The sequence below is a fragment of the Pogoniulus pusillus genome, chromosome 16 (genome assembly GCF_015220805.1).
Source record: "Pogoniulus pusillus isolate bPogPus1 chromosome 16, bPogPus1.pri, whole genome shotgun sequence".
Taxonomy (NCBI): Eukaryota; Metazoa; Chordata; class Aves; order Piciformes; family Lybiidae; genus Pogoniulus; species Pogoniulus pusillus.
In genome coordinates this window covers 20403132-20417664 of record NC_087279.1, presented here as the reverse complement: position 1 = coordinate 20417664, position 14533 = coordinate 20403132, and the positions used below count along the sequence as shown (strand labels likewise).

Here is a 14533-nt window from a genome sequence, read left to right as displayed (position 1 = left end):
TAACTGACAGATGGTCAAACACATAGTACAAAACTACTCCTGATCCAGCCCCCTAGATGTTTTCCCACAGCAGCTAGGAAGCTGTTCAAGTTAACACAGAAAAAACAAAGTGAAAAGCTCTGACTGAGACAGTTACTGCTGTCTTCTGCAGAAACCTTCTCCAGAAGGTGTGGTAGAACACACAGGACATGTGCTGGGTTGCAAGCAAACTGTTGGCTTCTAACATCCAGCCTAGACCTCCCCTGGCACAACTTCGCACTGTGTCCCCTTGTTCCATTGCTGCTTGCCTGGCAGAAGAGGCCAACCTGCACCTGGCTACAGCCTCCCTTTAGGTAGTTGCAGACAGCAATGAGGTCTGCCCTGAGCCTCCTCTTCTGCAGGCTGCACACCCCCAGCTCCCTCAGCCTCTCCTCATAGGGTTTGTGCTCCAGGCCCCTCACCAGCTTCATCACCCTTCTCTGGACACCTTCCAGTACCTCAACATCTCTCTTGAATTGTGGGGCCCAGAACTGGACACAGCACTCAAGGTGTGGCCTGACCAGTGTTGAGTACAGGGGCAGAAGAACTTCCCTTGTCCTACTGACCACACTGTTCCTGATCCAGGCCAGGATGCCATTTGGTCTCTTGGCTACCTCAGCACACTGCTGGCTCATGTTCAGCTACTATCTACCATCTACTATATCTCTCACCTCACCTGCTGTCTCTCTGATTAATCCACTTTGCTTCCTAACCCACCTGGTCAACCCTCCATTCTTCCTTGGGCACAATGCAACATCTGGGGTAAGGTTGAGGTGTGGGAGAAGGTGGAAGGGCAGTTGGGAGCCCCTCTTAGGGACTCAGTTTTCTGGGAGGGCTGTTGTGTTTCTGCATTCCCTTTTGCCCTGTCTATTTCTGATATAGCTGTACATACTGTAACTATGTGCTTGTCTATTGAGCTAAGCTGTAAATACAAAGCTTCACTCAGTTTCCAACTGGCTGAGTCTAGTCTGGGTGATTTCTAAAGTGGGGGGGAGGGAGGGGAAGGGTAACACCCAAACCATCAGAAGGATGAATGGCTGTCACACCGCAATTCAGCTTCTGCTCAGGGCTCTTGTCAGATTGTGCTGGCTTGCCCAGATTCTATTATGTAGAAGCTGGCTTCCAGGAAGATGCACTGGGATGTCCAGATCGGTTATGTCAGATGAAGGGTCAGTGGTGGAAAGCCAAGGCTGAGGAATGGCAGGCAAATGCTGACAAGTACCATATGTGCTTGGTTTATGATGGGCTCAAGGGGGTTTATGGACCAAGACAGAATAGGAGAATGCAGATCATAACTAGGGAGAAAAATGCACTGATCACAGATTGCCAAGGCATAAGGGCCCAGCACTTTCAGTACTTGTTTAGCAAAAGCATAACCACCAGCAGGAATGTGTTAGACTCACTTTTGAGAAGGCTTGGTTGAGCCACCAGTTGCAGCCAATGCAACAATACAATAGCATCAATGCAAGATGGTAAATGACATCATCTCTTGAAACACAGACTGTGAGCTGCTAGGACCTGCCTAGATGATCAGACCAACCCTTTTGTTGTTGTTGCTGTTGTCAGCTTTAGGATGCAGGGATCATTCCAGTTTATTTCAAAGGCAGATAAATCATCTAGGGGTGGAAGAAGCAAAACCTCACCAAGAGTAATGTCACCACTGGATTTCAGTAGCCAGTATTCTTCTCCTCAATCAGTTGTCCTTCTATCTGCCAAAGAGGAAAGTTCTGGACTACGTGGCAGTTCTAAGGAAACACAAAACATGTTACACAGATTTTGTGGCTCAGCAAACAAAGAAGAATTCAAGTTTTACTTCTTCTGAAATTCTAAAATGGGGTGAGATTTGACAAGGCCAAGTGCAGGGGTCTACACTTTGGACACAACAACGCCAAACAGTGCTACAGGCTGCACACAGAGTGGCTGGAGAGCAGCCAGGCAGAGAGGAACCTGGAAGTGCTGGTAGAGAGTAGCTGAAGATGAGCCAGCAGTGTGCCCAGGTGGGCAGGAGAGCCAATGGCATCCTGGCCTGGCTCAGGAGCAGTGTGGCCAGTAGGACATGGGAGGTTATTCTGCCCCACTGCTCAGCACTGGTCAGGCCACACCGTGAGTACTGCATCCAGTTCTGGGCCCCTCAATTCAAGAGAGATGTTGAGGTGCTGGAAGGTGTCCACAGGAGGGCGACAAAGCTGGTGAGGGGCCTGGAGCACAGCCCTGTGAGGAGAGGCTGAGGGAGCTGGGGGTGTGCAGCCTGCAGAAGAGGAGGCTCAGGGCAGACCTCATTGCTGTCTGCAACTACCTGAAGGGAGGCTGTAGCCAGGTGGGATTGATCTTTTCGCCCAGGCAACCAGCAACAGAACAAGGGGACACAGTGTGAAGTTGTGGCAGGGGAGGTCTAGGCTGGATGTTAGGAGGAAGTTGTTGGCAGAGAGAGTGATTGGCATTGGAATGGGCTGCCCAGGGAGGTGGTGGAGTCACTGTCCCTGGAGGTGTTCAAGCAAAGCCTGCATGAGGCACTTAGTGCCATGGTCTGGTTGATTGTCTAGGGCTGGGTGCTAGGTTGGGCTGGACGTTCTTGGAGGTCTCTTCCAACCTGCTTGATTCTATGATTCACTTCAATGATTATGAAAAAGTGTTTTGATCATTTTCATGATAACTAGCACAGCAGAAAACATCTCACCTGCTCCCTGTGACAAGCCAGGGTAAAAAAGGATGTATCATTTAGACCCTGTGCTGTTGGTATCATGTTATAAGGCAGAGCTGGATCGAAGTGACCTAAACGTTATCATGAATATTAAGATTTGCTTTTGAGCTGACATAAATTTGTTTAATCTATCAGATTAACACAATGTTCAGCTGGTGGAGAGCTGGTGCTTGGTGCTTGCCAGACAGCAATCCTCTTTTCTACCACTCCCATATGCAGACCTAAACATCTGCCTGCTTGACTGCTCATTTTTCTTGCGAGAGTTTTGAATCACTGTGCCAATTCTCAAAGTCTACTGCATCCAGATCAAGTTTTCCACTAGACTGAAGATGTACAAAACTGTTTTGCCTACCATATTTTAAGTTCTGATGTTGTCTTAGAGCCAAATTTAAAAGCTGAGTAAATTCTACTCCAGCTCAAGAAATATTCAAGGAATGTTCTGAATACAGTGGTAAGATTAAGTGATGGCTTCTTGCAATGTGCAGATTCTATGCTCACAAAAGCACTAATAATGAAGAACAGCTGCTAGGTCAAGCACACTCTCCAGATGTGAATGCCTTACTGCCTCTCTCATAGAGCACATTTTGCACAGAAAGAGGAAGCATGTTTGCTGAAGTGCATGCAGCAAATGCACACAAGAGACAGGCATGTGCAAGTGCTACTTACTAACTAACCCTCTCAAGGCATTCACTGCCAACAGGTAGCAATGAAGTGGCAATATGAGGAAAAAAGTAGGGTGTCTGAAGAGAAAGGACATGTCATAGAATCAACCAGGTTGGAAGAGACCTCCAAGATCATCCAGTCAAACCTAGCACCCAGCCCTATCTAGTCAACTAGATCATGGCACCAAGTGCCTCATGCAGGCTTTGCTTGAGCACCTCAAGGGACGGTGCCTCCACCACCTCCCTGGGCAGCCCATTCCAGTGGGATGTCTTTGGATAGAAGGGGAAAAACAGGTGTAAATTAAAAGACAGAGCAACAAAACCAGAATGCTTCAAATAATTAGCTTGTTCAGTGGAGAAATGCTTTGGGAAAGCTTACTAACAGCCCCAGCATTGTTAAGGATATCCCTTTGATTACAGTTCTAGGAGTGTAGTATTATGTGTGGATACAGTGCAATAAACTAGTTAAAAAACCCTCATATGTTCTCCTCTCACTCGGCATGTTTCTGTTTGATAAGCCTTCACAACAACTGTGCAGTGCATCTTTATTAGAATCATAGAAACAACCAGACTCCAGTTGTGCCAGGGGAGGTCTAGGCTGGATGTTAGGAGGAAGTTGTTGGCAGAGAGAGTGATTGGCATTGGAATGGGCTGCCCAGGGAGGTGGTGGAGTCACCATCCCTGGAGGTCTTCAAGCAAAGCCTGGATGAGGCACTTAGTGCCATGGTCTGGTTAAATGGCTAGGGCTGGGTGCTAGGTTGGACTGGATGATCTTGGAGGTCTTTTCCAAGCTGTTTGATTCTGTGATTCTAAGTAAGGTTTTGTCCAATAAGAAAATGCCTGAAAGGAAACAAGAATACTTAAAAGTGAGTCACCTGCTGTTTGATTATTGCCTATCACTATTAAACACTGATTCCACAGCTATATTTCTAAGCTATGTTCAAACAGAGCTGTGCTGTGCTAGGCTCTGTACACATTTGCAGCTCAGCCTGGCCTGAAGGACACTGAACCAGCATTCTGGATCTTTCAAGGCTTACCCTTCTCCTCTGTTACCTTGGTTTCACATTTCACTTTGCATTGGATATTCCATCATTTTTCAAATCTTTCTGGTTATTCTACCCGTCAAGGAAATGTGCATTAGCCTTCAGCAGGGAAAGGCCATGTACCTGTAAGTGAAAAGCAATTAAGTTAATAATGAAAACAGTCAAGGTTTGTGTAGCTCTGTCAGAAAAATGAGAGATTTATTAATGGTACATTGGTTGGGAAAGAGAAATGTTAACTCCTGTTTGGTTCACTTGTATATGCTTTGTAAGCATTTTCCTTTTGTGAGAGCTGGAGAATTGAACTGTATTAATAGATGCCTATTAAAAGGGCAAGTTTCTGTTCTCAAAACCCCTGACCTACCAATCAATATTCACTAGTCCCAGCTACACATTGGAATAAATGGAGTGCAGGCTTTTCCTATTGCATTGAGAGAGCTCTTACACATAGGAGCTCTGAAGGTTTAAATAGGTTTATGGTGGGTGGAAGAGAGAATATGAGCAAGTTAACTCTGAGCAGCAGAAGTATGCTTGAATTTGTTGATCTTTGTCAAACAGGTCATAAAATATTCCTGCTGTGAGCAAAGTGAGCACTTGAAGATAGTGGGAATTTGGGTGGTAGGACTAACTTCTTAGGAATTGACTTGTCATTATCATTCCCAGACTATTTTGCCCAGCATCCTTACCCCTCAGCAACTTCACAGCATGTTCTTGCTCCAGGTATAGCTCTGTGCTAGCAAAATTATACACTTTTTAGTTCTGGAAGTTAACTGCTGTGGTAACTCAGGGGTGTCTGCAACACATTTTCATTGCAAAAACCTTCTTTTGGCTAGCAAAGGAAATATCAGGTCTACTGCCTGCCCTTTTACTAGCTCCCTTTCAGGTTCTAGCACAGGGCAATGGTGAAGGGCTTGCTAGGCACATGAAGGAAAAGCCTGAGGTGCACCACTTTATTTTTTTTACCACTGGAAAACCTCATGGAAATGCCAGGAACCCTGAATGCAAGCTGGAGTGTCTTGGAATCCATCTGGCTCATTGCAAGTCTCTAAGTATTGAGCTATCGCAATGCAAAGCAGTGCAAATATGGCCTAGAGCCACCTCTCCCTTTCCACACTTGATTTCCTTTCTGACTTCATTCTTGTGCTGGCATAAAGAAACAGGGACAGGCTGCTGAAGTATTTATTACCATCCATGACCACTTGAAATTAGAACAGACTCATAAATAAAGTGGCAGAAGCAGGCTTGGGGTAAGCATATCTGATTTACAGACTGCATTGCTACGCACAGAAATAGCCTTGATTAGTAACCATCACAACTTAGTAGCTGCCTACTTAGAGCAGAGTTTGTAATAGGCTTTGCCTTCATTCATTAGCTGCTCTTGTTTAGCATAATATTTGCTCCTTTATCACACACACCTTTAAGCAAAGCTGCAGGGGAAAGCCATTAAATGCAATGGAAGCTGCACCTTCTAAACAAAGATATACAGGATGTTCCCTCTGCTAACATAGCTGAAGGCCATGATTCTAATTTATAACTAAGCAAATGCCCATATGGATGACATTACAAGCTCTGAACCATGATGTGCAGGTAATGAAACAGTACAATCCTTATTTATGCTACAAAACAAGCTGTTGCTTTCACTGCAAGTAGAGAAACCCTTCTGCTGCTGCTGCTCTACGCAGGTGCAGCTCACAGTGAGTAAAGCAGGACTGCAAATACACCACAGAGGCACATAAGGGCTGCTGACTCATAGAATCATGGAATGCTTTAGGTCAGAAGGCACCTCAAAGATCATCCAGTTCCAACCCAACCATAGGCAGGGACACCTCCCACTAGAACAGGTCACTCAAGGCCTCATCCAACCTGGCCTTGAACACCTCCAGGGAGGGAGCAGCCACAGCCTCCCTGGGCAACCTGTGCCAGTGTCTCACCACCCTCACTGCAAAGAACTTCTTCCTAACATCTAGTTTGAATCTGCTCTCTGCCAGCTTAAACCCACTACCCCTTGTCCTGTCATTGCAAGACCTTGTCAATAGTCCCTCCCCAGCCTCCCTATAGGCCCCCTTCAGATACTGGAAGGCCACTATAAGGTCTCCTCGAATCCTTCTCTTCTCCAGGCTGCAGAGTCCCAACTCTTGTAGCCTGTCCTCATAGCAGAGCTGCTTCAGCCCTCTGAGCATCTTGGTGGCCTCCTCTGGACTGGCTCAAACAGTTCCATGTCCTTCTACAAGGTAGTAGTATGTACTACTTGGGGTATAAGAAAGACTTTGTACTCATGGGAGATATCACATCACAGAATGTCAGGAGCTGGAAAGGACCTCAAAAGCTCATCCAGTCCAACCCCCCTGCAGAGCAGGATCACCTAGAGCAGATCACACAGGAATGCACCCAGGCAGGTTTTGAATCTCTCCAGAGAAGAAGACTCCACAACCCCCCTGGGCAGCCTGTTCCAGTCTTCTGTCACCCTCCTGATGCTTATAACAAGCAGAGCAAACTGTTTTGAAAGTGTTTTATAAGAAGCCCCATAGTCTTACAACACCTGATCTGAACTTCCCTTGCCCTGCTTGGCCCATCAGCAAACTGTGAAAGAAAACATTCAGTCTCCTTTGTAAAGCACTTTGAGTTCAGGGGATCCCAGGTGCTACACACTGCAATATCTCCAAGCAGGTGTATTAGCATAAACTCGTTGGCATTCATAAGCACACAAATTATTATGAGGGAAACAAGCAGTACTAGAACTTTTAATTTGGTGTAGCCCATCCTGCTGTAACCTCTCTGGAGATAGTCAAGACTCCTCTGGATGTGTTCCTGTGAGATCTGCTCTAGGTGATTCTGCCCTGGCAGGGGAATTGGATTGGATGAGCTTTCAAGGTCCCTTCCAGCCCTGACGTTCTGTGATTTTGTGATCACCTGATTACAGCTACCAAAAAGCATTAAAAGTTCCCTCAAAGATCACCCCAGCTACAAAAGCAGAGGCAGTAGAGGAAGATTTTTGACTTTGCATTGTAACCACAAAACAATGACTAGAGGTGTGAGATTTAAATCTTCTCTCTCATTCATCAACAAGGATAAAGATTGCATTGTCTCTCCTTAATCAACAAAGATTACTTCCAGGACTCAGACTATTTGCTTGACCTAAAGCTCAGGGATGCAAATCAACAGATAATGCCTTTGAATCTGCTGGAGCTCAGCCTGGCTGGAATGCCCAGGATGCCTACATCTTATCTCAGCTACCCCGAAGAGAAAAGGCTGATGTGTATCCAGGGTATGGACAGGTACAGCCAGGGAGGGGGCAGAAGCCCTCCCCCCTGTGGTTCCAGATCCCTGTGGATGCATCAGGACACACAGAAAGATTTCCTGAGGAGCTGCAGCTGGACACCGAGCAGACAACTGTATAAAAGGCAGGAGCAATGCCTGCCAAAGGGGGGCACTCCCAGCACACCACCAGTGGCACTCCCAGCACACCACCAGTGGCACTCCCAGCACACCACCAGTGGCACTTCTACCAGACCACCACCAGAGCTGCACCACCAGCAGAAGAACCCTGACCAACTCCACAGAAGAGCATCCCTGGGCCACGCACCTGTCTCTCTCTCTCTCTCTCCCCCCAATTTGCGACTGAGGGTAATATGATCCCAGCTCTTTTCCTTCCCTGCTTCTTCTCCGTCATTCTCTTTATCTCTCTCCCTCCCCCTTCCCCCTCCCTCCCTCTGTTTTGTCCAACCTTATCTCTAATAAATAGTTTCGTGGTGATCTCTGGTCTCGTTTGCACCTTAATTTCACAACGCAGAAATCCACAAGAACAGATCTTGCTCCCCTGGACAGAGATGTTGTTAATCTCTGTTCTCTGCACCTTGACAAGAGGAAAGCAGTGTCAGTGCAGTAGAGGTTTTAAACTGCTTGGGAGTGGTAGCAGCTGCGTGCTGGCAGAGCCCTGAGGTCTCTGGGTGGCAGGTGGGCTCCCTGCACACTGGGTAGGACCCTCATTTTATGCTTGTCTTGTGAGGCTTTGGCCAGAGCTGTCTGCTTCCCCACAACAGCTAACAATGTCATCTTGTGTTACCATCCTCTAGTTTCAGCTCCATACCCTCGTATTACATCCCTATTTCTATGGCAAGCACTTGAATAAGAATTAAGCTTGCTACCACCTCTTCTCTGGCATTCACTTTAATTTCAGCTCCTGCAGAACAGGTGTCAGGAGGAATTAACACCACTGCATTTAGCAATTCAATTAATAAAAGAGCATGAAAACCACAGCAGTGATGAGCAACAAACTATGTGAAAGTTCAGCACTGGCACAACTCCCAAATTTAAGTGAAAGTGTACGACTCTGGTGGATTAATATCAACCTGGAGAACAACATTTTAATTGGATCAGTTATTAATTATTTCTCTGATGGTGATGAGGGCTATTTTCTAATTTTATTTCAGCAGTTTTTAGTAGAGCAAAGAGGGCATGAAGTTTGGTTACATTTTTCATCTCTAAAGACATGGGTAAATCATCTGTGGGTGCAGAATTTGAGCTTATGGCATCTAAATAAATCATTTTCTCCTATAAAAGCAATAGTAAGCAAAAGCCAAACTCTTATTGATCTTCACCTCACATTCACTACACTGGATCAGAGAATTGGCATCCAGAATTTGAATGTGAAATATCTTTTTTTTTAGCATTGTGGCTTCAATTTTGACAACAACAAAGGATGTCATAGATACCTGACAGCATAAGTGGACAGAAATGCACATCTGCTGTGTCACTGATGCTTCAGTACTTCTTTGTGACGTGGGTACCAGCATAGGGCTTGGGTTTTACATCTCTCACACTCATAGAATCAATCATGATGGAAGAGACCTCCAAGCTCATCCAGTCCAACCTAGCACCCAGCCTTGGCCAATCAACCAGACCATGGCACTAAGTGCCTCATCCAGGCTTTTCTTGAACACCTCCAGGGATGGTTACTCCACCACCTCCCTGGGCAGCCCATTCCAATGGCAAATCACTCTCTTGGTGACCCCATCACCTCCCTGAGCAGCCCATTCCAATGGCAAATCACTCTCTTGGTGACTCCACCACCTCCCTGAGCAGCCCATTCCAATGGCAAATCACTCCCTTGGTGACTCCACCACCTCCCTGAGCAGCCCATTCCAATGGCAAATCACTCTCTTGCCATCCCTGGAAGTGTTCAAGAGAAGCCTGGCTGAGGCACTTAGTGCCATGGTCTGGCTGACTGGATAGGGCTGGGTGCTAGGTTGGACTGGATGATCTTGGAGGTCTCTTCCAACCTGGTGGATTCTATGATTCTTTGAACAACCCCAAAGCTACTGAAATGAGTGTGACATGCCCTTTATAAGTTTATGTGCTTGCTTGCAGGGACTTTGTAGTAGGCAATGTGACATCAATAGATACGATTCTATGAAAAACAAGGAGAAAGAAAAGAAACAAAAATAATTTGTCTTTTGTAGACATGTGATGTGGAGGCACTGGAAAACTGGCAGACATCTACTCCAGAGAAGACAGGTTGGAAAAGGTTCCACAAGGGAGGTTGTAGCCAGGTGGGGTTGGGCTCTTCTGCCAGGCAACCAGCAACAGAACAAGGGGACAGAGTGTGAAGTTGTGCCAGGGGAGGTCTAGGCTGGATGTTAGGAGGAAGTTGTTGGCAGAGAGAGTGATTGGCATTGGAATGGGATGCCCAGGGAGGTGGTGGAGTCGCTGTCCCTGGAAGTGTTCAAGAATGGACTGGATGAGGCACTCAGTGCCATGGTCTGGTTGACTGGCTAGGGCTGGGTGCTAGGTTGGACTGGATGATCTTGGAGGTCTCATCCAACCTGCTTAATTCTATAATACTATGATATCAAATACAGCACAGAACAGCTGCTTCATATCACACTTTGATGTTTGTAGTGACACAGAAATGTAGTGATCTGCTGAAGGTCTCTGTCACAGCAGCAAAAAGGTACAGTGGGCTCTATTCAGAACAAGCAGTGGCTGAGTGGAGGCATTAAAATGATGCCTGTTGTTAAGGACTTTGATTTTCACTGGAGGGGAATTTAACAACGTGGTATAACATGCAATGTGTAGGCATGTAAAAATAAAGCATTGCTCCTGTGAAATGAAACAAAAAGTACTTTTTTTAATGTATTATTTTTTTATAGCTCTGGTCATATACTTTTAAAACACCTATGACCCAAATTTAACATTAAAAGATCTGGTCATATACTTTTAAAACACCTATGACCCAGATTTAACATTAAAAGATCATTTGTACACTTTTAATGCTCACAGGCTTTAATTATTCCCTCCCTGGTCCATGTAAAATAAATGGTAGGGTTCTCATTTAATTTATATTAATAATACTAATTATACCAGCATAAATGTGTGTATTAAAATGATCCATGAGTCCATGCTGGGACGAGGAGGGTTTTTGTTGGGTTCAGTTAGAAAGGGCTAATAGAATTAATTTCACTGGAGTCAGGTCGTGGCAGCAGTTAGCAGAAAGCTGCTTAAGAAAACTGATTCCTGGGTGATGCATAGGTGAAGGATTGTCCTGGAAATCTCACTGGAGGCCCAAGATATTCACAGAAAATAAGGCTTGATGCTCAGAGGGCTGCAGCAGCTCTGCTGTGAGCACAGACTGAAAGAGTTGGGGCTGTGCAGGCTGGAGAAGAGGAGGCTCCCAGGTGACCTTCCTGTGGCCTGCCAGTATCTGAAGGGGGCCTGCAAAAAAGCTGGGGAGGGACTTTTTAGACTCTCAGGGAGTGACAGGACTGGGGGGAATGGAGCAGAGTGGAGGTGAGGAGGAAGTTGTTGAGCATGAGAGTGGTGAGAGCCTGGACTGGGTTGCCCAGGGAAGCAGCGGAGGGCCTGTCCCTGGAGGTGTTTAAGGCCAGGCAAGATGAGGCTGCAGCCAGCCTGATCTAGGGTAGAGTGTCCCTGCCCATAGCAGAAGGGTTGGAAGTGGATGATCCTTGTGGTCCCTTTCAACCCTGGCTGATTCTATGACTCTAAGGCCTGAGAAAGTCCAGTGCCTCGGGTGGTGGGCAAAGCATCGCTCACATTGTAGGCTGACAAATGACAGCTGCATGAATCCAATGCCCCCAGCTCAGCAGGACACTGCTGGCCACACTGTTCCTGATCCAGGCCAGGCTGCCATTGGCTCTCCTGGACACCCTGATGCCTCATCTTCAGCTACTAGCACCCCCAGCTCCCATTCTGCCTGGCTGCTCTCTGTCCCCAGCCTGCAGCCCTGCTTGGGGTTGCTGTGGCCAAAGTGTAGAATCTCATCCCATTGGCCTCTGCCCACCCATCCAGCCTGGCAAGGTCCCTCTTCAGGGCTCTCCTACCCTGCAACAGCTGCACACCTGCTCCTAGCTTGGTGTCATCTGCAAACTTACTGATGCTGGATTCAATCCCCTGGTCCAGCTCATCAATTAAGATGCTGTTTTAAGGGACAACAATGCCTTCTTCACCTCTCCTTCCAATGAGCACTCATCATACAGATCATTCTTTCTCCAAAAGACCAGCTGAGAGCCACCTCCTACCTCAATACCAGCAAGAGCAGCACACCATCAACCATGAGGAAAAATGAAGCTTCTTTATAGCACAAAATAACATCACCAACCACTTTCAATTCAACAGGCACAGGAAACAATGTGGGAAATCATACCTTAGTCTAAACAAAAATTCCATGGATTCAAGAAGCAGGAATTCACTAAGTGTAGGCAGCTTGAGAAGTTTAAAGTTTTGTTCTATTCTGGGCACTAAATTTTATTCAGAATCCATTTTCATTTAATGACAATTCCTAAAATAATAATGGATCACTTTTAGTAGGTTTCCAGATAAATTAACACAGTCCAAGATTTACTGCATTTTCTGGATGAGGTAAAGGCTGGGTACTTAATTTAAACTCAAGTGCAGACCCTAACTATAAAATCATCACCAGTGATTCCAGAAACCTGTAGGGACAGATTTACTGGTGTGGAAAAACACATTACTGTCACACCAAAACTAACAGGGCCAAGAAAATTCTTACATACTTGGAACAGCCTTCTGCAGAAACTGCAGCATCCTTTTAAGACGTGGAGTTAGTCTTTTCTCTTAGAGCTTTTGAATCATAGAATCAGGCAGATGTTTAGGTCTGCATATGGGAATGGTAGAAAAGAGGATTGCTGTCTGGCAAGCACCAAGGACCAGCTCTCCACCAGCTGAACATTCTGTTAATCTGATAGATTAAACAAATTTATGTCAGCTCAAAAGCAAATCTTAATGTTCATGATAACATTTAGGTCACTTCGATCCAGCTCTGCCTTATAACATGATACCAACAGCACAGGGTCTAAATGATACATCCTTTTTTACCCTGGCTTGTCACAGGGAGCAGGTGAGATGTTTTCTGCTGTGCTAGTTATCTTGAAAATGATCAAAACACTTTTTCATAATCATTGAAGTGAATCATAGAATCAAGCAGGTTGGAAGAGACCTCCAAGGTCATCCAGGCCAACCTAGCACCCAGCCCTAGCCAGTCAACCAGATCATGGCACCAAGTGCCTCATCCAGTCTTTTCTTGAAGACCTCAAGGGACAGTGGCTCCACCACCTCCCTGGGCAGCCCATTCCAATGCAAATCACTTTCTCTGCCAACAACTTCCTCCTAACATCCAGCCTAGACCCCAGCACAACTTCACACTGTGTCCCCTTGTTCTGTTGCTGGTTGCCTGGGAGAAGAGCCCAACCCCACCTGGCTACAGCCTCCCTTCAGGTAGTTGTAGACAGCAATGAGCTCTGCCCTGAGCCTCCTCTTCTCTAGGCTAAACAACCCCAGCTCCCTCAGCCTCTGGAGATTAAGAAGCATGATTAGGTCTAGGGGGGTTCTTCTTCCCCTCTACTCTGCCCCTAGTGAGACCACATCTGTGTCAAATTTTGGGCTCTCCAGTTCAGAAGAGACAAGGACCTGCTGGAGAGTGTTCAGTTTAGAGCCATGAGGATAATAAGGGGAGTTGAGCATCTCCCATTGGTCTGGTTTGAGACTAACTGAAGTATTTTTCTGTGAGAAATTAAATCCTTAGCTGTGAGAAGAAAGAAAAAAAAGAACACATGCCCTGTATGCCTCAGTTTTCTGCTGGGAAATGCAACTAAGCAAAACAGAGCTAAGAGAATCATAGAATCAACCAGGTTGGAAGAGACCTCCAAGATAGATGAGAGATTTCTTCATGTCTCCATCACACAGTATGATGGTGAATGCCAGAATATTTCTTCTCCAATTTCATGAAGTATTAGGAGGCAAATTATTGGTTGTGAAGGCACAAAATGTTCTCTTCTATTCTGACATTTCCTCTGTTCTTTTGTGCTGAGACAGGATAAACAGAGCCTTTATTCCTTCTGATTACTGTGGGGCTGCTTTTGGTTGCAGTCTACCTTTAATGCTGTTTTTACTGACAGGATAGAAAACTGCGGTCCTAAAGAAAATGAAGTTCCTGGAGCATATTACAGTCCCATGTAGCACTGAAAAAACTTGGTTGTTGCAAACATTTTCTCACCATCCTAGGACAATATTACTTATTGTAGTTACCACTCCCTTTACCCAGCACCCGTGAGCAATGTCAGAGCAATCATGAGGCTGAGCCCTACCTAGCCGGGGGGCACACCAGGCCCCCCGGCCTTTGAATCCCCTCCACCATTCACCCAGTGATGCACCACAGAGCACTCACCAGTGATGATCCAAGGAGGATCCTTCTGCCCAAATGGGCAAGCTTGAGGCTTGTCTGTCCTGGGGCCACTTATCACAGTATCACCAAGGTTGGAAGAGACCTCACAGATTTATAAAGGGGAGTGGGTGGGTGGGAGGCTAAGTGGTGACACCTGGGGTGGGAGGAGACTCCAACAAGACCCAGATTGAAAAGGGGAGTGGGTAGGGAGGGCAAAGTGGTGACACCTGGGGTGGGAGGAGACTCCAACAGAACCCAGGTGTTATGAGTTTGGGGGAAAAAAAGGGGGAAATGCATTGTGCAGGAGAGAAAGAGGTGGATATGGTGGAGAAGGGAAGGAAATGGAGAGGAAAAGGATGGAGATGAGAGCAGGAAGATGGAATGGTCTATTTGCAGTCATCTTGAATGTTAAATT

At 46.2% G+C, this 14533-nt stretch overlaps 1 long non-coding RNA gene across 2 annotated transcripts; it reads right to left on the bottom strand.

Annotated features, from left to right (window-relative positions):
- Positions 1-1074: 1074 nt before the first annotated feature.
- Positions 1075-14185, bottom strand: LOC135182238 (uncharacterized). 2 transcript variants are annotated; one of them, XR_010305116.1, is made up of 4 exons: positions 14122-14185; positions 4435-4547; positions 1422-1763; positions 1075-1313 (listed from the first exon to the last, which is right to left on the bottom strand). It is a non-coding gene; the product is annotated as an uncharacterized LOC135182238 (long non-coding RNA). The 2 variants fall into 2 exon arrangements; XR_010305115.1 differs by lacking the exon at positions 1075-1313 and having other exon boundaries at positions 1342-1763.
- Between the last annotated feature and the right edge of the window lie 348 nt (positions 14186-14533).